We start from the raw sequence: 23,830 nt of genomic DNA, 5'->3' as shown, positions 1-23,830 counted from the left end.
GTGGGAATACCACTCCCACCTTCCGAACTTGCTCCTGAAACCCCTGATGTGCCCATCATCTGATCAAGTTTGAGACTGATCGCTACCATCATCTGAGAAAACTCTTTCAATTCCATTGCCTACTGGTTAGAAGCCTCTTGCAATTGATGTACCAATTCTTCTAAACGTCGCTGATCGTGTGCTCTAGTTCCCTCCGCCATTTTTTTACAGTGCCAGTTCGCTGCTCTGATACCAATGAAACAACCAGGAAGAAGAAACACTAATTTGACTAAAAATCTGATTTTTTATTGATAACTTTTTTTTCCTTTATAGCAGCCAACTTGCTTCTTTTAAAAGTTAGAGCCAAAGAGCCCACCCTAATTAAGCCATCATTCCAGGAAGAAAACACTCCAAACAATTTTAAATAACAAAAACAGTAATTCAAAACTCCTAAAAAATCGCTAATGGAAATAATCCTAAAATAAAATATTGTCAAAAAATAAAAGGTCGTTACAAAATGAAAAAAAAAAAGAAATACATATTCAAACATATTAATCAAATTAATCCCCCCCAAGTATGACACCGGAAGAGAAAGCATTTTGGGTGGCTTGATCCTCCCATTGTAGCTCTTCCCACCATTCTTTCAATCCCTCGATGACAACTCGACGTTCCTTCGCGCTGCTGGAATTGATGGGGAGCTTCTTCAGCTTTGGGCATCCATATACTCCAATTTTCTTCAGCTTTGGAAAGTGCAGGGGATTCGGGTAGATGCTCTTTAAATCTGGTCCATACAGTATGCCAAGAGATTCGAGTTGTGTGAAAAAGTTATGCTCTGATCCGATTATCTCTGAAATATCTGAAACATCCCTCAGTTTATCAACACAGATTATTTCTTCCATTTCTGTACAAACAATTATTTCCAGCTCCTTGAGGTTTTGAACAAAAACAAGCCACGTTAAGTCCTTCATTCCACAATTAACAAGGCTAACCGTGTTGAGATTGCGGAAACCACTTTAAAAAAGTTTCTTTACCTCTTCTGTGCTGTCAATCTTCATCTCTTCCAAGTTAATAAATAAGAGATCTAACTCCTGAAGATTCTCCATGTATACTAGATGTAACACATTGAGTGATGCTCACCAGCTTTGGATATTTAAAAAACTTTTGGACAGCAAGTGAACTTCGGAAGGACCAGCTTAAAACATTTAAACGCTTCAAACCCAGCAATTCCCTCATCAAAGGTTCAGCATCGTCACATAGAACATTACCTTCTTCTTTTGTTACACCCTCAGAACCGCACTCAAGCAACCTGAGCACCTCCAATTTTAAAAAGCCAGATATCAACTGATGTGGAATTATAGACAAATAATGCGTATACTCCAAGTTCAAATATCTCAACTTCTCCAACGCCTTCAGCTCTTGCGGCAACCCACGTATATGAGTCAACGATAGATCAAGATGATGCAATGAAACCAAACTTGAAATCCGTGAAGGTAGTTCAGTCAGGGAATCATTTCTTCTTAGACTTAATACTCTAAGAGAAGACATCGATTAAAAGAAGCCAACAACGATCTCCTTAATAAAATTTTCATCAAGAAGTAAAGTTACGAGACATGGACGCGTGGGAATTTCTGATAGGCTTTCAATTTCATTTGCCATCAGAGATATCCTTTTGGCACCTTCCCATTCTTTAACCTTCGGCGCTTCGGTCAATTTAACTCCAGCGCGAACCAGAAAGTTCTTCTTCTCCTTCTCTATCGTCCATGCTATCCATAATGACATCTCACGAATCATATCGTGCATTTTTACATGATCGTCGCCTTCTTCCTCCAATAAACATGCATGAAGAAGGTCATTAATAAATTCGCATCCACGATCAAAATCAGCCATAAATCCTTCACTAATCCAGTAATCAATCAATGACCTTTTAGGAATTTTGTAGTCTTCAGGATATAAACAACAATAAAGAAGACAGGAACGAAGTTTATCCATAGACAAACTATCATAGCTGAACTTTAAACGCAAAAACACATTTTCTTCCATACCTGAGAATGTAGAAGCCGATGTTCTCATTTTCTCAATTGCACGTTCCCGATCTCCAACTTTCTTTTGGCTTTTCATGGCTCGACCCACTGTTTTAAGCGCTAGCGGCAACCTACCACACTCTCTTGCCAAGGTTTCGGCTAGCTCTGGAATACTGGTATGACTGTCAAGAGTGGATCTTTCGATCATCTCCTGAAATAATTTCCAAGCTTCATCATGTGCCAAACTATACACTTCCAAATTTTTAGAGTCCATTTGATCGCAAACACCAGCTGAACGAGTTTTCAAGACTATTTTGAACCCAGCATTTAGCATTTGAAGAGGGACACCCAATTCTGTTAAATCAATGCGCTCCCAGATATCATCCAATAACTGTTGAGATATAATTAGTAATCTAGTAAATTGAGCAAGAAGTTTGAAGGGTTATTTGGTTTGTTTTTCAACGTGAAGTAAAGGGTAGAATTGATGTTTGCAATGTGGCTTTGGAAATGTAAAGCATGATTAATGTAATCTCCAGAGTTGTCTATAATGCATATAAATATAGAACTCTGGTTGTATGAAAAGCAAGAGAGAAACGAAAAAATGAATTAAGCAATAAAGTTTCATTAATTTCCAGCAAAATACTCTGTTCTTAAATAAAAAGATTTTCTGCACTTCCGCTTGCACCCAACAAATTTGCTATCAGAGCTTTTCCAAAACACCCTCAAAATGACATCAAATACCCTACCCACATTATTTTCATATGCTCCCAGTCAAGTTCCAATATTTGAAAGGGTACATTATGAATACTGCAGTAATCAAATGGAAACCTTTTTCCTCTCTCAAAATTTATGGGATGTTATTGAAGATGGATATGCTGAACCACCAGAATCTGCAAGTTCTTCAGATTGGACTCCAGCACATCAACAGCAGTAAGTCAATTTTCCCCAGAATATTTGGTGCCAAAAAGGCCAAAAATGCTTAGAAAATCCTAAAACAAGAATTTCAAGGTTCCGAAAAGGCAATCACCATCAAGTTACAAACTTTGTGGAAAGAGTTCGATAATTTATCAATGAAAGACAGTGAAGGAGTTCAAGATTTTTGCAGTAGAGTTACTGAGATTGTGAACCAGATTAAAGGTTGCGGGGACTCTATTGAAGATAAGAAGGTGAACGAAAAGGTGTTGAGATGTCGTCCTCCAAAGTTTGATCATGTAGCAATAGCCATTGAAGAATCAAGGGATTTATCCAAGATGAATTTTTCAGATTTGTCAGGATCTTCCGGTCTCATGAGCAAAGAATCAATCGACCTTCAAGTCAGCCTACAGAGTAAGCTTTTCAGTCAAAGATTAATAATTCAGATCAGAATAAAAGCAGCAAGAAAGACCAAAAGAATGGAGGCTCGTCTCAAAGAAACGGACAGCGTGGCAAAGGGAAAAGAGAATAGAACGACAACCGCAACAAGTGAAAAAATGACAGAGGGAATTCACAGCAAAATTCATATTCTCAGTGCATCATTTGTAATCGGTCTAATCATGAATCAAAAGATTGTCGTTATAAATGCACAAGGTGTCGCATTCCTAACCATTCTCAAAGGGATTGCTGGTATCAAAATAAGAAAGGCAAAAATGAGGCAAATTTTACAAAAGAAGGTGATGGAGATTACTTGTTTTATTCAAGTAAAGGTGCTGAACGTGAATCATATAATTTGTGGTACTTGGATAGCGGCTGCAGCAACCACATGACTGGAGAACGTGACATTTTCATCAGCCTTGACCAAAGTTTTAATTCGCAAGTGAAGGTTGGAGATGGAAAGATGCAAAAAGCTGTGGGAAAAGGCACTATTACCGTCCATACAAAGGGAGGTAACAAAAAGCTCATTTCTGACGTTCTTTATGTTCCAAATTTAACTCAAAACCTCTTGAGTGTGGGGTAGCTAATTCAAAAGGGTTTTTCAATTTATTTTGATGATGAAAAATGCAAAATTATTGATAAAACTAATAATCACGCAGTGGCCGTTGTTGAAATGTCAAAGAACAAAGTTTTTCCTTTTGTTATGCCTCTTGATGAGAATGTTGCTCGCAAAACTGAAAATTCAGATTTGTCAAATTTATGGCATCTCAGATATGGCCATTTAAACTATAAAGGGCTGAATTTGCTCAAGCAAAAAAACATGGTGATTGGCTTACCCGATGTTGGAAGATATGAAAAAGTTTGCGAGGGCTGTATATATGGAAAAATGCATAGAATTCCATTTCTTAAAAATTCATGGAGAGCCAAAGCTCCGTTGGAGTTGGTGCATGCTGATATTTGTGGTCCTACAAGGACTCTCTCTCTCAATAACAGGAGATATTTCATTCTTTTTGTTGATGATTATACAAGGATGATGTGGATTTATTTTTTGAATGAAAAATCAGAAGCTTTCTCAACTTTTCTTCAGTTTAAAGCTCTTACAGAAAGGCAAAGTGGATGCAAAATGAAGACCTTGAGAACTAATCGTGGTGGTGAATTTATCTACACTCCATTCATGAATTATTGCAGGGATAATGGAATTCAAAGACAACTTACTGTCAGCCGAAGTCCACAACAAAACGGAGTCGCAGAACGGAAGAACCGTACCATTGTAGAGATGGCAAGAAGCATGTTAAAAGGCAAAGGCATTCATAACAAATTATGGGCAGAAGCATGTCATACAGCTGTGTACATCCTCAACAGGTCTCCTACAAAAGCTGTTAGAGACAAAACTCCATTTGAAGCTTGGCACAACTGAAAGCCAACTGTTGATCACTTGAAGATTTTTGGGAGTATTGCTTATGCTCTTATTCCAGCTCAAAACAGGGAGAAGTTTGATGAAAAAGGTGAAAAATATTTGTTTATTGGCTATAGTGATGATTCTAAAGGGTATCGGTTGTTGAATCATACAACAAATAAGCTTGTTATCTCAAGAGATGTTGTATTTGATGAGGCATGAGCTTGGTAGTGGGAAAAAGATCAATCGCAAGCATCTAGCTTTTTTGAAGCTCCTGTATCTCCACCAAATTCTTCACAACAAAATAATCTGGAACCAAATTCTCCAAATTCAGCAGCAGAAAGTTCTTCGGCTGATGAAAGCCCTCTAAAGAAAATAAAGTCAATGAGAGAAATTTATGAGTCATGTGAACTTGCTTTATTTTCTTGTGAGCCTCATGACTTTGAGGAGGCCTCAAGAAATGAAGATTGGATCAAAGCAATGAACGAGGAAATGGCCACCATTGTGAAAAATAAAACTTGGGAGATGGTTAATTTGCCAAATGAAAAAGAAACAATTAGGCTAAAATGGATCTTCAAAATTAAGTACAATGAAGATGGTTCAGTTCAAAAATATAAGGTGCGGCTCGTTGCCAAAGGATACTCTCAGCTGCCTGGAGTTGATTTTACAGAAACGTTTGCTCCCGTAGCTCGAATGGAGACTATTCGAACTGTTCTTGCATTGGCAGCCCAAATGGAATTAAATGTGTTTCAACTAGATGTAAAATCGGCATTTCTAAATGGTGAAATTGAAGAAGAGGTTTATGTTGAGCAGCCTAAAGGATATGAAGTGAAAGGTGAAGAAAACAAAGTTTATCGACTCCGAAAAGCCTTGTATGGCTTGAAGCAAGCCCCTCGAGCGTGGAATAGCAGAATTGATAGATATTTCGTTAAAAATGGATTTGACAGAAGCTCAAGTGAACCTTCTCTTTATGTCAAAAATGAAGGTACTGATTTCCTTATTGTTTGCCTTTATGTTGATGATCTAATTTATTGTGGCACCAATCTGAAAATGGTGGAAGAGTTTAAAAAAAACATGCTAGATGAATTTGAGATGACTGACTTGGGCTTAATGAAGTATTTTCTTGGCATTCAAGTGAAGCAAGCCAGAGGAAAAATCTTCTTTTGTCAAGAAAAATACGTAGAAGATTTGTTGAAGAAATTCCACATGTTCAAATGCAAACCAGCACCTACTCCTATGGGTTTGAATGAAAAATTGAAACATGATGAAAAAGAAGAAAAGGCTGACGCAAGAATCTATAGAAGCTTGGTTGGTTCGTTGATTTATCTAACCAACTCAAGACCTGACATTTTGCACTCAGTTAGCGTTCTTTCTAGATTTATGAATGATCCAAGGAAGTCCCATTAGATTGCCGCAAAGAGAATCTTAAGGTATCTTCAAGGAACAAAAAAGCAGGGGATCATGTATGAAAAAGAAGACAATTGCAAGCTTGTTGGTTTTACTGACAGTGACTGGGCTGGTTCCCTTGATGACAGAAAAAGCACATCAGGTTATTTATTTTGTCTTGGTACAAATGTGATTTCATGGAGCTCAAGGAAGCAGAAGTCAGTAGCTTTATCCTCAGCCGAGGCAGAGTACATTGCAGCAACTGAATCAGCTTGTGAAGCCGTTTGGCTTAGAAGAATTCTCAAGGATTTGCAATTCAATCAAGATGCATCAACAACAATTTATTGTGACAACATGTCAGCCATTGCTCTAACAAAGAACCCCGTATTTCATGCTAAATCTAATCACATTGAGCTGTGTTATCACTACATCCGTGACTTAGTAAGCAAAGGAGAAGTTAATATGGAGTTTATCAGCACTAATGAGCAGCCAGCAGATTTTCTGACCAAAGCAATCATCATTGAGAAGTTTGAAAAATTCAAGAAGCAATTGAAGATTACTAAATAAGAGGGGGTATTGAGATATAATTAGTAATCTAGTAAATTGAGCAAGAAGTTTGAAGAGTTATTTGGTTTGTTTTTCAACGTGAAGTAAAGGGTAGAATTGATGTTTGCAATGTGGCTTTGGAAATGTAAAGCATGATTAATGTAATCTCCAAAGTTGTCTATAATGTATATAAATATAGAACTCTGGTTGTATGAAAAGCAAGAGAGAAACGAAAAAATGAATTAAGCAATAAAGTTTCAGTAATTTCCAGCAAAATACTCTGTTCTTAAATAAAAAGATTTCTGCACTTCCGCTTGCACCCAACAATAACACAAACTTCTTTGGGCTTAAAATGCTAGAGATGTCCACAGCCTTGTCTTGAAGACTTTTTTCCTTCCATTTTTTGTCTTCTGAAAAGCCAATCCTTTTTCCAATGTCATCTTGAAATGTTTGCACAGCCGCCCAGATAACAACATCAAAATTATGCTGTTGATGGCAGAAGTTGTTGTTGACTTGTTTTAAAAGGGTAGTTTTGCCGACTCCCCCTATACCATACAAGCCAATAATTCCCCTGTTCTTTTGTTGATCAGTGATACATCTCCAAACTCGAGGCAGTAGTTTTTCTTGACCAACAATTGTTTGCTCAAGAGGTAATTCAATTGCTGCACCATCTGGCGCCTTCTCAACAACGACTGCAATTTTTTCTCCGTCTTTGTTTAGATTGATCACTCGATCCGTCAACTCGACCACTTCTCTCCCGTAATTGTAGCTTGAAACCAAGTTTTTGGAACAGAGTCCTCCAAGACACAATCTGTCCATTTCTTGAGCTCTAACTTGTTGCAGCTCCGTAAATTCAGTTCCCAGTTTTTGCACATCTTCAAGCCACCCTGCGACCCGGTTCGTTCTTCTGGTTCGACGTGGTTGTTCTTCAACCTCAACCTTGTTCACCAGATCGTCCCTTGTTCGAGTCAATTTGCGCATTTCAGTCTTCAAGCCCTCAAGATTTTTTTTGAGACCCCATACATAATTTGCTTGTTCACCAACGCGGTGTAAAGTTCGACTAAATAAGTCTGGTGGTAAGGAGGTTGAGATTAAGTTACCCATTGTTGTTGACGAAAAGAGGAAGAGAAGCAATCAGTACAATGAAAATACTTAAGCTAATTTGGTGAGGGTTATTTTTAGACAAGCACAATACTGAAATAAAAATATGCTACATATTTTGCTTTGATTCATATTTCAAATATCAAGAACGTAATAATACGTTTACACGTCATAATAATTAATATTAAATCTTATCATTTATTATTCAAGTGATATATTTATATTGATAATATTTATTTAGAATAAAAATTTTGTATCTTAGCTTTGGATGAAGATTTAAAATATTAAGTCAATGATAGTTAGATAAAAAAATTTAAAAAATTAACATTAATTTTTTTTACTTAATAAAAAGTAAAATTCAATACGAAATTCTAATGCCTTAGATTTACAAGTGCAATCATTGATGATGTGAAGAATTATTTTTTTGGGTTAAAATACTAAATATTTAGAGCCAAATAATTAATGTAGAGACAAAATCATATATTTGACCCAAAAACTGGCCTACCAAATAGCAAACGGAGTCAACCTACCATGCAGCGCTGCATCCCATACAGCGCTTGCATGGTACCGGTACATCCGGTTTTTGACCGGTTAATAAATAAAAATTACATTTTTATTTTTATTTTTATTGTAAATTTTTTATTAAAAAGAGAAAAAAGTGAAAATTGCACTTAAATGAGGTAAAACATTGCAACAATTTTAAATTTATAAATTATATCAAAACTTATAAAAATACTATGAATATGTCACAAAGTAGTCATATTCCTTTTTTTTTTTGTTACATTCTAATAATTATATTGCATGTCTCAAGTTTACTTTTCAAATTCTTATTTTTCATTATGTTTTATCTAAATTTTCGTAAGTTGTTTCAACTCATTTTCACACTAGTTTTTTGTTCTATATTTCCACTCTTTTCATTAAATTCTAACTTTTTAAGTAAATATTTCAAGTTTGCTTTTTATATCTCTACATTCTGTTAGACTTTATCTAATTTTTAGTAACTTATTTCCTTTTATGTCTTATAATCCTACTATTTTCATTGAGTTTCAATATTTTGGATAGATATTTCTAGTTCACTTTTTAAATCCCTATTTCGCATTAGAATTTATTAAATTCTTTGTAAGTTATTCCAACTTTTAGGTTGAGGTCATCAACTCTTATTCCCACTACTTATAAATTCTATATTCCTATTCTTTTTATAAAAATTCTAACATTTTGGTTGGGTGTTTCAAGTTCATCATGAGATCCCTACTTTCCATTAGTATTTATCAAATTATTAGTGAGCTATTCCAATTTTTAGGTTAAGGTCATCAATTCTTCTTTCCACCACTTCTGAGTTTTATATTCCTCTTCTTTTTACTGAATTTTAATATTTTAGGTGAATATTTCAAGTTAATTTTATAGATCCCTACTTCTCATTAAAATTTATCAAATTCTCAGTAATTTATTTTAGCTTTTAGGTTAAGCTTTTCAAGTTTTATTCTCACCACTTTTTGGTTATTTATTTCTACTCTTTTTTATTGAATTCCAATATTTTAAATGGATGATTCAAGTTCACTTTTTCGATTCTTATTTTCCGTTGAGATTTATCAATTTTTTGGTAAGTTGTTCCTATTTTCATGCTAAGTTCTTTAACTTTTGTTTCCATCACTTTTTGTTTTTATATTCACACTTTTTTTTTATTGAATTTCGATATTTTAGGTGGAAGTTTCAAGTTTAATTTCTAGATCCATACTTCTAGTTGAAATAAATCAAATTTTTCGTGAGTCATTCCCATTTTGGGATAGGTTTTTCTTCCCACCATTTTTTGATTTTATATTCCTACTCTTTTTATTTAATTCCAATATTTTGGATAGAAGTTTTAAGTTCATTTTTTAGATTCCTATTTGCCATTGAAATTTATCAAATTTTTGGTAAGTCTTTTATAATTTTTAGGTTAAGTTTATCAGCTCTTTTTCCACTATTTTTTGGTTCTATATTCCAACTTTGTTTTTTAATGAATTCTACTTTTTTTTGTAGAAGTTTCAGGCTTTTTTTTAAATCCTTAATTTTTGTTGACATTGATCAATTTATTGAAATACAAGTCATGCAACTCAAGAGGGGGGTGAATTGGTATTTTAAAACTTGTCTTAACCAAATCACACAACAATCTAATCTAATGACTTGATAAATTCGACAACAATAAATTCAATAAAGCACAATAATAAATGAGTAAGGGAAGAGAAAACAAATATAAAGATTTTTACGTGGTTTGGCTATTCCCGTCTACGTTCACACCTCCAAGCAACCCAAGCTTGAAGATTTCACTATCCAAGCCTTCTAAGGCTTCAAAAGCTTACAATTGACTTCCAAGGTGTCAAAAAACCCTTACACCAAAGAGATTATCTCTCAATCTCTTCAACCAAGTGTTTCTCACACTCATACACTCACAAGTTTATGAGAAAATGAAGATTACAGTAAAAACTCTCTTAAAGAGTAGATATATAAAATCAAGTACAAAAATAATTCAAAGTACGATGATTTGCAAAATGAGAGCTCAATATTTGTTCTGTGCTTTTTGTTTTTACTTGCAAGAGAGCTTAAAAATGAATTGAATTTGAGTTTATAGTTTGAGCTCAAAAACTGGCCGCTATGAGTTTTCTAAAGATAATTGGCTTGCCGCTTTCGGAATCTGGTTAGCCACTTTTATGTTACCGTTACAGCAAATATTTGAATTTTAGAACATTCGGCATGCCGCGTTCAGAATCTGGTTAGCCGCTTTCATTTCAGTAAGCTACTGCCCAAAATCCAGTCTACCGCTTGTCAAATCTGGTTAGCCGCTTGCTACATTGAACTTTTTTAAATTTATAATTTTACCCTAAAATTTTATATAATTGTATTATGGCCCAAAATGTTATGAATCTTTTCAAATAGGTCCAATTTTAGAATTTCTAAATAATGTTTGTTATTCCCAAAACTTTCTGAAATTCAAAACAATATTTATTAAAAATCAAACTTTTTCATTTTAGTCTATATCTTGAAAAATAACTAATTTCATAAAATCATTTTCTTGTTATAAAAGCATAATGTATAATTTTTTGTCTATCTAAAATATGTGGTTTGTTACCATCAAAATCAATATTTATATCCATATAGGCTAACATTTATCGTTTAGTAGTTTTAACTTTTAAGTTGACTCTTCCACTTTGTTCCCACCAATTTTTGGTTTTATATACCTATACTTTTTATTGAATTCTAACATTTAAGTGAATGGTTCAAGTTCATTTTTTAGATTTTTACTTCCCATTGAAATTTATCAAATCATTGGTAAACCATCTCAACTTTTAGGTTAAGTTCTTCAACTCTTATATCCACCATTTTTTTGTTTTATATTGCAATTGTTTTCATTGCATGCCAAAATTCTAGGTAGTTGTTCCGAGTCTCATTTTATTAAGAGTAAATGATTACGACAAAGTAAATTATGTGTGACCCCCTCTTATTTTTATAAATATCAACTTACAATATAATTTAAAAAATCAACAATAAAGTCTATTGCTATTTTTGAACTATTTTTATATTATTAAGCTATCACAACTGATTTTTGTAAGTTACAAAAACTAAAACTAGTGCTAAAATACCTTTATTTATTCAATATCAAAATTTATTACTTTAGGAGATATGATCATGAATTTTATCACCACTTCTTTTATACAAATTCCTACTATTTTCATTATGTTCCAAAATTTTGAGTAGATGTTCCAAGTTGATGGATCCATATGCAATTTATCAAATTCTTATTAAGCCATTCCAACTTTTTAGTTGACTCTTCTACTTTTGTTTTAATCATTTGTTTGTTCTATATTTCAACTCCTTTTATTGAATTCCAACATTTTGTTTTAATCAAGACAAGCCTAACATTTTATTTGTGTTATTACTCTCATTTTATTAAGAGTAAATGATTACGACAAAGTAAATTATGTGTGACCCCCTCTTATTTTTATAAATATCAACTTACAATATAATTTAAAAAATCAACAATAAAGTCTATTGCTATTTTTGAACTATTTTTATATTATTAAGCTATCACAACTGATTTTTGTAAGTTACAAAAATTAAAACTAGTGCTAAAATACCTTTATTTATTCAATATCAAAATTTATTACTTTAGGAGATATGATCATGAATTTTATCACCATTTCTTTTATACAAATTCCTACTATTTTCATTATGTTTCAAAATTTTGAGTAGATGTTCCAAGTTGATAGATCCATATGCAATTTATCAAATTCTTATTAAGCCATTCCAACTTTTTAGTTGACTCTTCTACTTTTGTTTTAATCATTTGTTTGTTCTATATTTCAACTCCTTTTATTGAATTCCAACATTTTGTTTTAATCAAGACAAGCCTAACATTTTATTTGTGTTATTACTACTACTATTATTAATTTTTACTATTACTACAAATACATCATCATCATCATCATCATCATCATCATCATCATCATCATCATCATCATCATACGCTTGAGATTTATAGTTAAATGTAATAAGAATGCATATGCCCTATACTACTTTTGAACTATTATTAGATTACTAAAATATTAATAATATTTTCATTGCACTATTTATTTATGAGTTACCAAACTTAAGAACTAGTGCTAAAATAACCTTTTTTTTTAATTTTATATCAATCTTCATTACTTTAAGATATTTGATCATCTAAAATTAATTAATGACTTTGTATATATTTATGATCATTTATCATTTAAAAAATTATAATTAGTTAACAACATTTTTTGTTTACAATGAGCATTATTCTTTTTTTAAGTGTGTATGTCTTCTAAAAAAATATCTATATATTGTTCAATTCGCAAAATAAATTCTTCAAATCTTCATGACTTAACAAGAATCGTTTATAAAGCTTATTTCAACTAAAATGGTATTGAGATAATATAACACTATAGTAACAATATTTATTAATATGGTTAATTTATTAATATATTATTTCTTTCTAACACCCACAAAATTATTTCCCCTTGGCCTCCTTCATTCTTCTTTTTTTCATCATTCTTAACATTTTCTTGTTTCAATTATAAATCTAAAACTTATATTTTTTTAACCACTTGATCAGATTTCTTGATCTTAATCTTTTTTATATTTAAATTTTGATCTTTATCACTTTATGTAGGATATACTCAATTATAATTTTTCATTATTTTTACTATCGTAATAACGGTGATGATAATGATGATGATGATAGCAGATTTGATCAAACTTTTAACCGCATAATTATGTTCATTTGTTATTTAAATAGTTAAAATTAATTACCAATATTTTTTTAATAATAAGAATATTAGTATAAATCCTGAAAATGCATAATAACCATACTCTTCAACAAAGTTAATAATCTTTTTAGTAAAAGTGTTATCACATTTATTTTTGCAAAAATTCCATAATTTTGCTATTTAAAATAAAGAATTGCAACTGAAATCACATTCAAATCGACAAACAACTTCAATTAAGCACTTAACCCTATCAATGCACAATTAATCAATTAACTTTATCAATTAGAGAGTTCAACCAGTACTTTCATCTAAGCTAAAGTCAAGGATAAAATCCTCACCAACAAAAGTAAAGAGAAAAAAGAGAAATTGGGAGCCTTGGCAGCTGAATTGCAATTATTGTCCATACTCCAAATATTTCAAGAGGAAACAGCATGATAGAAAATAAAAAGATGATTTATCCCCTGACTAGCAGAATACTGAATGGCCCTAAAAAGAAAAAGAAATCATATCGTGACAATAAATTACCAACTGCCATTAAAATTATACGTGGAGTAGTTAAAATTATATGTGAATACAAGACTGAGGAAATTTTAGAAACATATAAGTTGAGTAATCCAACTTCTTTTCCTTGCTAAAATCTTAAGAATTAAGATTTACCAACACCAATTTTCAAAAAGGTTATTAAGTAAAAGAATTTGCATGATAAACATCATAAATATTTATTACCAAAGAAAACTCAAAGGGAGAAATGAAGGAAATAATTAATTGAAAAGATCAGTTAGTAAAATAAATATTTGTGTATATACATGTGGAGAGAATGCAAATCATCTTGCACGAGTTAATTAGTTCCATATTAAATGAGGCAAAAGTGTTTTTAAAAAATTTACTAAATACTAAAATTAACTTATAAACTTTTCAAAATTACTTTTGGGCCTCTAAAAATAATACTAAATAGGTCTTTAATTACATATATTCAAAAAAATCCTTGAAATACATACGCACATGCATATAATTAGTTGAAAATATTATTTTTTTAATTAACAATGAGTAACATTTTTTATTACATAATTTTTGAATTCCCAAATATATAATTTTTATTTTCATGACATAAAGCAAAAATTATCTTAATAGCTAAAGAAAATTTGAAAAATGAAAATGAAAATATATTTGGGCTCTATGTGACTTAGTTTATAAGTGTTCTCCATTTGCTTTATAAGTGTTCTTCATTTGCACCAAACATTAACTTTGTCCACTACACCAAATTATTTAATCCCAACTCCTAGGAGATCTAGTAAGAAAGATTAAAGATCTTGAAAAAAAAAACCTGTAATTGAAAATAAGGACATTACTTATACGATCATGAATTGCACCAAATTTGGCTTAAAAGGCAAATAATAAATTAGAAAATAAGAAGAAGCAATCACAAGATCCCAAACAAGTAATTTTCAAACCACATCATTTTAGTAAGATGTGGATAAGAGTGGTTTTCACCACTAATTTTATTATTCTTGTTATCTCTTATTGGCAGCATTTGGAATAAGTTTAAAATAAAATTTGCTAAATGAGTTTTCATATAGGCATTTTTTTTTAATGACCCACCTAAATGAAACCTAATTCTTTTAAAATTATTTTAATATAATTAACTTAATAATAAAATTATATTAAACATATTTCAAGCCAATTAGATTATTGGGTCTTGCTAAGTTACATCATCTATAACTTACATCAACGTAAAAGTTTTTATTTTTTAATGACTCAATTGTTGCTTGTCAAACAACTAAAAGCTTATAGAAAACTAATTTTGGATCAAATGTAAGTTACAATTAATGTAGATAATGTAACTTAGTAGTTGCTAAGATTATAATAAACTCAAGGCATATAAATAAAAACAGATTTATGAGACTATACTTCTCTTAAATAGCACAAAATTAGGAAGCCTCAAAAGTTTTAAATTTAGTGAAGTGGACTCTCCTTTATCTGAAAATGGGAGATTAGAGAATATATCTAATAGATAAAAGAATATCTAAAATAGCAACAGTGATAATTGATAATACATATCATAATTGAGTTTAGCTTGCTCACAAATATAATTATTAAAAACATAATAATAAAACTTACCTAGTTCAAATTCACTATTTGTATCATTAATTATGGGTCACGCATCATTAATTATCATATGCAAGGTGTTAGCTGACTTTTTTATTTATTATTTATGTGCTAATTTTATAACCTCTATCAATGAGTGACTCATCATTTGCAATAACAACTGTGTAAAGTATAATAGTACACTTGATAGTATTCATACCAACCATAATATGTGTGAAAAATAATGGGTACAATTTTTAAGCCCCACTCACATTGGTTAGGAGGTAATTAGGTTGTTGTTAAGTTATAATTAAAAAATTTTAACTACAATAATGTTGAGTGTTCTTATAACATTAATCACAATTCCATATCTGTAATATTTATTATGTAATAAACATTCAAGCTACTTGAAATAATTTTTAAAATTACTTTAATTTGTATGAGATAATTTGCATAATAAATTGTATGCATACTATTCAAAATATCATATATATTCGAAATTATGGTAACTTACATTTATAGTTGTTAAATATGAACCTGAATCAAAACTTCTCCAGAAGGAGACGACTTTGTCGTTTCTAGAATTGGATAAGAAACGACAAAGCAAACACACAGATAATACTGCTGAACGACAACCAGCACCCATCATACAAAAGACTTAAGTTATGCACGTGACTTGCATGATCAACTTAAGTTAAACGGTAGCTGCTGATGCCGTTTCAATTTGAAGAGTTGTTACTGACAGTTGGAGTTGGCGGGAGTTTGCTGGGTTTGTTGAAACAAACCCAGAACAAGAGCTGGTGTACAGCTCACATATCTGGACTCCTTTGCGAGGTGTATATAAAGCCTTGAGGGCTATACTTAGATAGTATGGTTTCCTTGTAGCAATTACTCTGAGACTTGTAATCTGTTAAGCATAAAGAAAAAGCTTATGGCTTCTTGTTTTCTCAGAGATGTAGCTGAAAGCCGAACCTCTATAATCCTTCTTGCATTTCATTTTTGCTTTATTCTTTCTTAAATTCTGTCTCAGTTAAATATCCTTGTTTCTTAATCTGATTTCAATATCGATTCTTTATTCTTGTCTTAACAAGATCAGTGTGTGGTGATTTCTTGGGTATAAGAATTAAGGTTTTCACTGTTAATTTCAACAAAATTGGTATCAGAGCTCACATCTCTGAATCTTGTGAGCAAGAATGGCAACACAGAGGCTTGATGTGGAGAAGTTCACGGGAGAAAATGACTTCCATCTTTGGAGGCTGAAGATGAGAGCATTGCTGGTTCACCAGGGAATTGAAGAAGTGCTGGAGGATTCAAGAACCTCGAAAAATATCAGCAAAATTAAAGATGAAGACATGCAAGAAGCCATGGACAAAGCTCACAGCTCTATAATCCTAAGTCTAGGAGATGGAGTACTTAGAGAAGTGGGAGATCAAACAATAGCTGCAGGCCTTTGGAAGAAGCTAGAGGATTTGTACACAAAGAAATCTTTGACAAAAAGATTGAGTACAAAGAAAAGGCTCTACACACTCCAGATGGAAGAAGGCAGCTCTTTAACTACTCACATTGATGCCTTCAATAGGATCATTTTAGATCTAGAAGACATTAATGTGAAGATTGAGGATGAGGATAAAGTCATTATTCTGTTATCCTCATTACCACCCTCTTATGAACATTTTGTAGACACTCTTATATTGTAGACAATCACTGGCTATGCAGGATGTCAAGGAAGCTTTGAGTTCCAAAGAAAGCTCTAAGAAATCAGAAACAAAAGATGGTGAAGGGTTGACAGTAAGAGGGAGATCAGAGAAGAGAGATGGCTGGAAAGGCAAAAAGAAAGGAAGATCAAAATCTAAGAACAGGACCTTGAAGTGCTTCCACTGCCACAAGGAAGGTCATTTCAAAAGAGACTGCCCTGAGAGAAAGATTAAGCCAAAGGATGCTAATAACAGAAATGGAAATGCTGTTGTTGCTTCTGAAGATTCAGATGAGAGATATGACTCTGCTAGTGTTCTGGTAGCCTAAAACATGGAAACTGAAGGTAAATGGGTTCTTGACTCTGGCTGCACCTATCACATGTGTCCCCATAAACACTTATTCAGTAGCTATCAACCCTTTGAAGGAGGTAAAGTCTTGATGGGTAACAATGCTTCCTGTAAAGTCATTAGTATAGGCTCTGTTAGATTGAAAATGTCAGATGGTATAATTAGAGAACTTGATAATGTAAGACGTATTCCAGAGCTTAAAAGAAACCTAATTTCTCTAAGCATGTTAGATAAAGCAGGGTGTTGTATCAGACTTGAATCAAGCTCCTTAAAAGTTATCAAAGGGTCCATGATACTGATGAAAGGTGTAATGCAGCATGGTTTATACATACTGCAGGGAGCAGCAATAACTGGGGATGCTGGGGTAGTGATAAAACAGGATCAAGATAAAACATTACTGTGGCATTTCAGGTTGGGTCATGTAAGTGAAAGTGGGCTGAAAGAACTAGAAAAACAGGGAGCTCTAGGGGGTGATAAAATAAGTACTGTTGGTTTCTGTGAGGAGTGTGTCCTAGGAAAGTCCTCAAGAACCAGGTTTAAAACTACAGTGCATAATACTAAAGGTACTTTGGATTATATTCACTCGGATCTGTGGGGACCAGCACAGATTGAATCTCTAGGTGGAGCTTATTATTTTTTGTCTATGATAGATGACTTCTCTAGGATGGTATGGGTGTATCCAATAAGGAGCAAAGATCAGGCTTTTGAAAGATTCAAAGCCTGGAAAACCTTGATTGAAACACAGACAAATAGAAAAGTCAGAAGGGTTAGAACTGATAATGGACTTGAGTTTTGCAATAAACAGTTTGATGATTTGTGTGAAAAGAGTGGAATCCAGAGACACAAAACTGTTAGACACACACCACAACAAAATGGCTTGGCAGAAAGAATGAATAGAACACTAATGGAAAGAGTTAGATGCATGTTATTTCATTCAAAGTGCCAAAGACATTATGGGCTGAAGCTTTGTGTACAGCTTGTTACCTAATAAATAGATGCCCCTCAACTGCAATAGAATTTAAAACACCTTATGAAGTTTGGTCAGGGAAGTTAGCTGACTACACCCAGTTGAGAATTTTTGGCTGCAATGCTTATGCACATATCAAGCAGGGCAAGCTTGAACCAAGGGTATTGAAATGTGCCTTCCTAGGGTATCCTAGTGGAACTTGAAATACAAGTATGCAACCCAAGAGGGGGGGTGAATTGGAAAATTAAAAATTTATCCTAATGAATCTACACAACAAGCAATCTAATGTCTTAACAATAATTAAAAAATAATAAATTCAATAATAGCACAATAATTAAAGAGTAAGGGAGAAGAGAAATAAACACACGAATTTTTACGTGGTTCGGCAATCCCCGCCTACGTCCACGCCTCCAAGCGATCCAAGCTCGAGGATTTCACTATCCAAGCATTTCTAAGGCTTCAACGATTACAATTGACTTCAAGGTGTCAATAAACCTTTACAACAAAGAGATTATCTCCCAATCTCTTCACTCAAGTGTCTCACACACTCAAATTCTTACAAATGAGATGAACAAATGATGGTTACAATGAAACTCACTCAATGAGTAAATATACAATGATGAAGAACAAGAAAAGATTCAATGTTTGTATTTCGCAAGTTTTAACACTCAAGATATCACGTGTGCTTTTTGTTTTTACTTGTTGGAGAGAATCAAAATGAGTTGGATTTGAGTTCTTATAGCTTGAGCTCGAAAACTAGCCGTTACTCACATTCTGGGCTAACCGATTTGCCGTTTAATGGAATCCGGTAAGCCGGATTTATGTTACCGTTAAGGCAAAATTCAAAATTTTGCCTAACCGGCTTGCCGGATTCGGAATCCGGTAAGCCATTTTCATTCTAGTGCTTACTGCCCCGAATTCGGCCTGCCGTTTATCAGTATCCGGTAAGCCGTTTGCTACAGTAACTGCTACAGTAAAATATTTTTCAAATTTTATAGTTTGACCCCAAAACTTTATAAAACTGTAGTATGGCCCAAAACATTATAAAAGTTTGCAAATAAGTCCAATTTTAGAATTTTAAATAATGCTTTCTCAATCCCACAACTTTTTAAAATTATGACTTCGCCCAAATTTTATGAAATTATAGAATGACCCAAAAATATTTAAATAGTTTCAATTAGGTCCAAATCCGAAATTTAAAATACTATCAAAGATTTTAAAAATATTTTCATTTTAGTCCAAAATGCTTTAATTCCATAACATCATTTTCTTATTATAAAAGCACAATTCATAAATCTTTACTTAATAAATATATGTGGTTTGTTATCATCAAAATCAATATGTATAGCCATATAGGCTAACAGAACTAAGGGTTACAAGCTGTGGTGTGTAGACTTTAAACCACCTAAGTGTATAATAAGCAGGGATGTAATTTTCAATGAGTCTGAGATGCTGAAAAATCAGACTTCTGCACAAAACACAATCCAGAAAATCCCAGGTGAAGAGACACCTCACTTTGAGGTGGAGCTATCAAAAACTGAGGATGGTAAGAACACAAGTCACACTGGAGAAACTCAAGGCTCAGATGAGACCAGTGCTTAATCTCAAGAGCACATCTCAATACAAGATTATCAGCTTACTAGAGACAGACAGAAGAGACAAGTAAGAGCACCAGAGAGATTGAGGTATGCTGACTTAATAGCATATGCCTTGACAGCAGCATAGGAGGTTAATCAAGAGGAGCCAAAAACTTATAAAGAAGCTGTCGCATGTAAAGAATCAGCTCAATGGATCAAGGCCATGGAAGATGAGATGGACTCTCTATATAAAAATGGCACCTGGAAATTGATTCAAAAACCAGAAGGAAGGAAAGTTGTGGGCTGTAAATGGGTCTACAGAGTGAAAGATGGAATCCCTGATGTTGAACCCAAGAAATTCAAAGCAAGGTTGGTGGCAAAGGGCTTTACCCAAAGAGAAGGGGTTGATTACACTAAAGTCTTCTCACATGTAGTCAGACACACATCAATAAGGATTATTCTGTCACTGGTAGCTGTTTATGATATGCATCTTGAACAATTAGATGTTAAAACAGCTTTTCTACATAGTGATTTACAAGAGGAGATTGTAATGTCACAACCTGAGGGCTTTGTGAATGCTCAACACCCTGATTGGGTGTGCTTACTTCAAAAATCTCTTTATGGGCTCAAGAAGTCCCCCAGACAGTGGTACTTGAAATTTGACAGCTATATGCAAGAACTGAACTTTCAGAAATCAAGTTTTGACTGCTGTGTATATCTCAGAAAGACCTATGGGGAGGGAGTGATCTATCTTGTCCTGTATGTTGATGACATGCTTTTGGCCAATAAAAGCATGAAGTTGATTGATCTACTGAAGCAACAACTCAGAGATAAGTTTGACATGAAAGATCTTGGCCCAGCAAAAAAGATCTTAGGTGTTGAGATGATAAGGAACAGAACAGCCAGGACATTGTTTTTATCACAAGAAAAATATGTCAACAAAGTTTTGGAGAAGTTTGGGATGCTGAACTATAAACCAGTGTCCACTCCAATGGCAGCTCATTTCAGGTTATCAAGTCAACAGTGCCCAAGCACTGAATCAGAACAAACTGAAATAACACCATATGCTAACTCAGTGGGCTGCCTAATGTATGCAATGGTCTTAACAAGACCTGATTTTTCATATGCAGTGAGCCTGGTCAGCAGGTTTATGTCAAATCCAGGAAAAGAACACTGGAGGGCTGTGAAATGGATACTGAGGTACCTAAGAGGGACTACAAGTTATGGTCTGCTATATGGAGGGGAGAGAGCTAACTACAATCTGGTTGAGGGTTCTGTTGACTCTGACTATGCAGGAGATCTAGATAACAGAAGATCACTTACTGGTTTTCTTTTCACCCTTAATAACTGCACAATCAACTGGAAAGCATCACTTCAAAGTGTAGTAGCCCTATCTACAACAGAGGCAGAGTACACAGCTGCTGCAGAGGCCTTCAAAGAAGCAATATGGTTAAGGGGCATGATAAATGAACTGGGGTATGAGCAATCATCCATAGCAATTCTGTGTGACAGTCAAAGTGCTATCAGTCTGAGCAAAAATCAAGTCCATCATGAAAAGACCAAGCACATCGACATCAAGCTCCATTTCATAAGGCTGGAAGTCTCTAAAGGCACTGTGAAGCTTGCGAAGGTTCATACCAGTAACAATGTAGCTGATATGTTGACAAAGCCAATTCCAATAGCTAAGTTTGAGCACTGTTTAAACTTAACTGGCATCTGCAGAATATGAAGATGCAGAAACTCGAGAAAAAGAAGCTATAGGAGTGTTGTGATTCAGATTCAAGGTGGAGATTGTTAAATGTAAACCTAAATCAAAACTTCTCCAGAAGGAGATGACTTTGTCGTTTCTAGAATTGGATAAGAAACGACAAAGCAAACACACAGATAATACTACTGAACGACAACCAGCACCCATCATACAAAAGACTTAAGTTATGCACGTGACTTGCATGATCAACTTAAGTTAAACGGTAGCTGCTGATGCCGTTTCAATTTGAAGAGTTGTTACTGACAGTTGGAGTTGGCGGGAGTTTGCTGGGTTTGTTGAAACAAACCCAGAACAAGAGCTGGTGTACAGCTCACATATCTGGACTCCTTGCGAGGTGTATATAAAGCCTTGAGGGCTATACTTAGATAGTATGGTTCCTTGTAGCAATTACTCTAAGACTTGTAATCTGTTAAAACTTAAAGAAAAGCTATGGCTTCTGTTTCTCAAGAGGATGTAGGCTGCAAAGCCGAACCTCTATAATCCTTCTTGCATTTCATTTCTGCTTTATTCTTTCTTAAATTCTGTCTCAGTTAAATATCCTTGTTGCTTAATCTGATTTCAATATCGATTCTTTATTCTTGTCTTAACAAGATCAGTGTGTGGTGATTTCTTGGGTATAAGAATTAAGGTTTTCACTCTTAATTTCAACAATAGTGTATTGATCAAAATATCAAATTAACATTCCATATGATGATGCTTTATATTTGTATACAAGATTAATATTAATATAATTTGATGAGTAACTTTAAAGTTTCCTAATTTAAAAAAAAAAACAACGTAATTGTCTAATATAAATAGCTATATTTTAAATTTATATAAAGTACAGGTAGCTAATTGATAATTACCGCTGATATTTGCCATCCACCAATTCTTCACCGCGAGTTTCGGTAGCCAGATTTAATGACAAAATGTCTCAACCGTCAGATGGCCTCATAAGAAATCCAACGGTTTATAAAATTTAAATAAAAAATTTCATATACCACTGTATGTGATGCAGCGTTGTATTACAGGTGGAGCCATAACGAAAAAAATTAAAAAATTATTTATTATTTATTGTTATTAGGATTTCTTTATGATACTGTATGTATTTTTACAGCATTGATAGTGGGATTAATGTGGACCATTAGTTTTAAGTATTTTAATCTCAATCGTCCATTTAATATAATAGATAATTAAATAATTAATGAAAATGTAGCAGGTAGTTTACAAGTTGTTGGTAAATTTTTTTTAATTTTAAATTAATATTAATTTGAGAAAAAGCCACACACATCCCAAGGTTTGCTCAAATAGTCATATAAATCCACTTAGTTTCATAAATGGTAATACAAACCCCTTAATTTTCATAAATGACTATTATACGTTTTGATTTACACAACCTAAATAAATATACATATAGTAATAGGATAATAATAATAATAAATATCATATGATACAAATAAAATATTAAAATAAGTATAATTAATAAAATAACATGTATAATGAATTTTTTTAATATTAAGTTATTATTAATCTATCTCGATGGATTTATTAAAATCTACTAAACCAAAAATTGACTTTAAGATAGATATTAATACATATATAATTAGAAAAGATATTGTAAATTAAACACTATAAATTTTTATAAATTGTTGTGAGTGTTAGGTATAACTATTTCAATATTCTATATCAAACATCGTACTTAAGATGTTGATTTTGTTGAAGTGTTATGTTATTAAACATTAAGCTTTGCATTTATAATGTGCTACAACTTTAATGTAAAATGTAATAAAAAATATAAAGACATTTTTTAGTAATCAATTGTATTGTAATATGATCAAATTACGATAGAGTTATCATATTTTCACTGTTGAATATGCATATAATTCTTATTGAATACGAAGGTGCATCAATACAGATAGCACAATTTCATCATCATCGTCATCATCTTGAGTCCATTTAAAAAAAAATGGAAATATAGACCTAAATTAAGCTAATGGAGGAAGACCAACAGTCCTGAAAATGTTCCTTAAATTTAAGCATACAATAATACTTATTTCTAAACTGACACTCCAAGTAATTTAGGGCATGTTCAGTATCATTTTGTAGCCCCTATTTTCATTTTCATTTTAATAGTACAGGTGTAATATATGTTTGGTGAGGCTAAACCTTAAATAAAATTATAAAATGTATTAAACAGAATCTATTTGATAGTAATAAAAGTTAAAACATGTTAAACACGTTTTCTGTAAATTACAAAACGAATTATAAAATAATATACTACACGTCTTCCAAAGTATAGCAAATAAAATATATTTTACAAATACTACTATAGAAAGACATATAAGACATATGTTAAGTTAGTAGATGTG

At 32.8% G+C, this 23,830-nt stretch overlaps 1 pseudogene; it reads right to left on the bottom strand.

The window, feature by feature from the left end:
* Positions 1-539: 539 nt before the first annotated feature.
* Positions 540-7,782, bottom strand: LOC18036934 (annotated as a pseudogene).
* Between the last annotated feature and the right edge of the window lie 16,048 nt (positions 7,783-23,830).

This window comes from Citrus clementina, unplaced genomic scaffold, assembly GCF_000493195.1.
Source record: "Citrus clementina cultivar Clemenules unplaced genomic scaffold, Citrus_clementina_v1.0 scaffold_7, whole genome shotgun sequence".
Taxonomy (NCBI): Eukaryota; Viridiplantae; Streptophyta; class Magnoliopsida; order Sapindales; family Rutaceae; genus Citrus; species Citrus x clementina.
The sequence above is the reverse complement of the archived record's forward strand: the minus strand, read 5'-3'. Positions and strand labels throughout refer to the sequence as shown.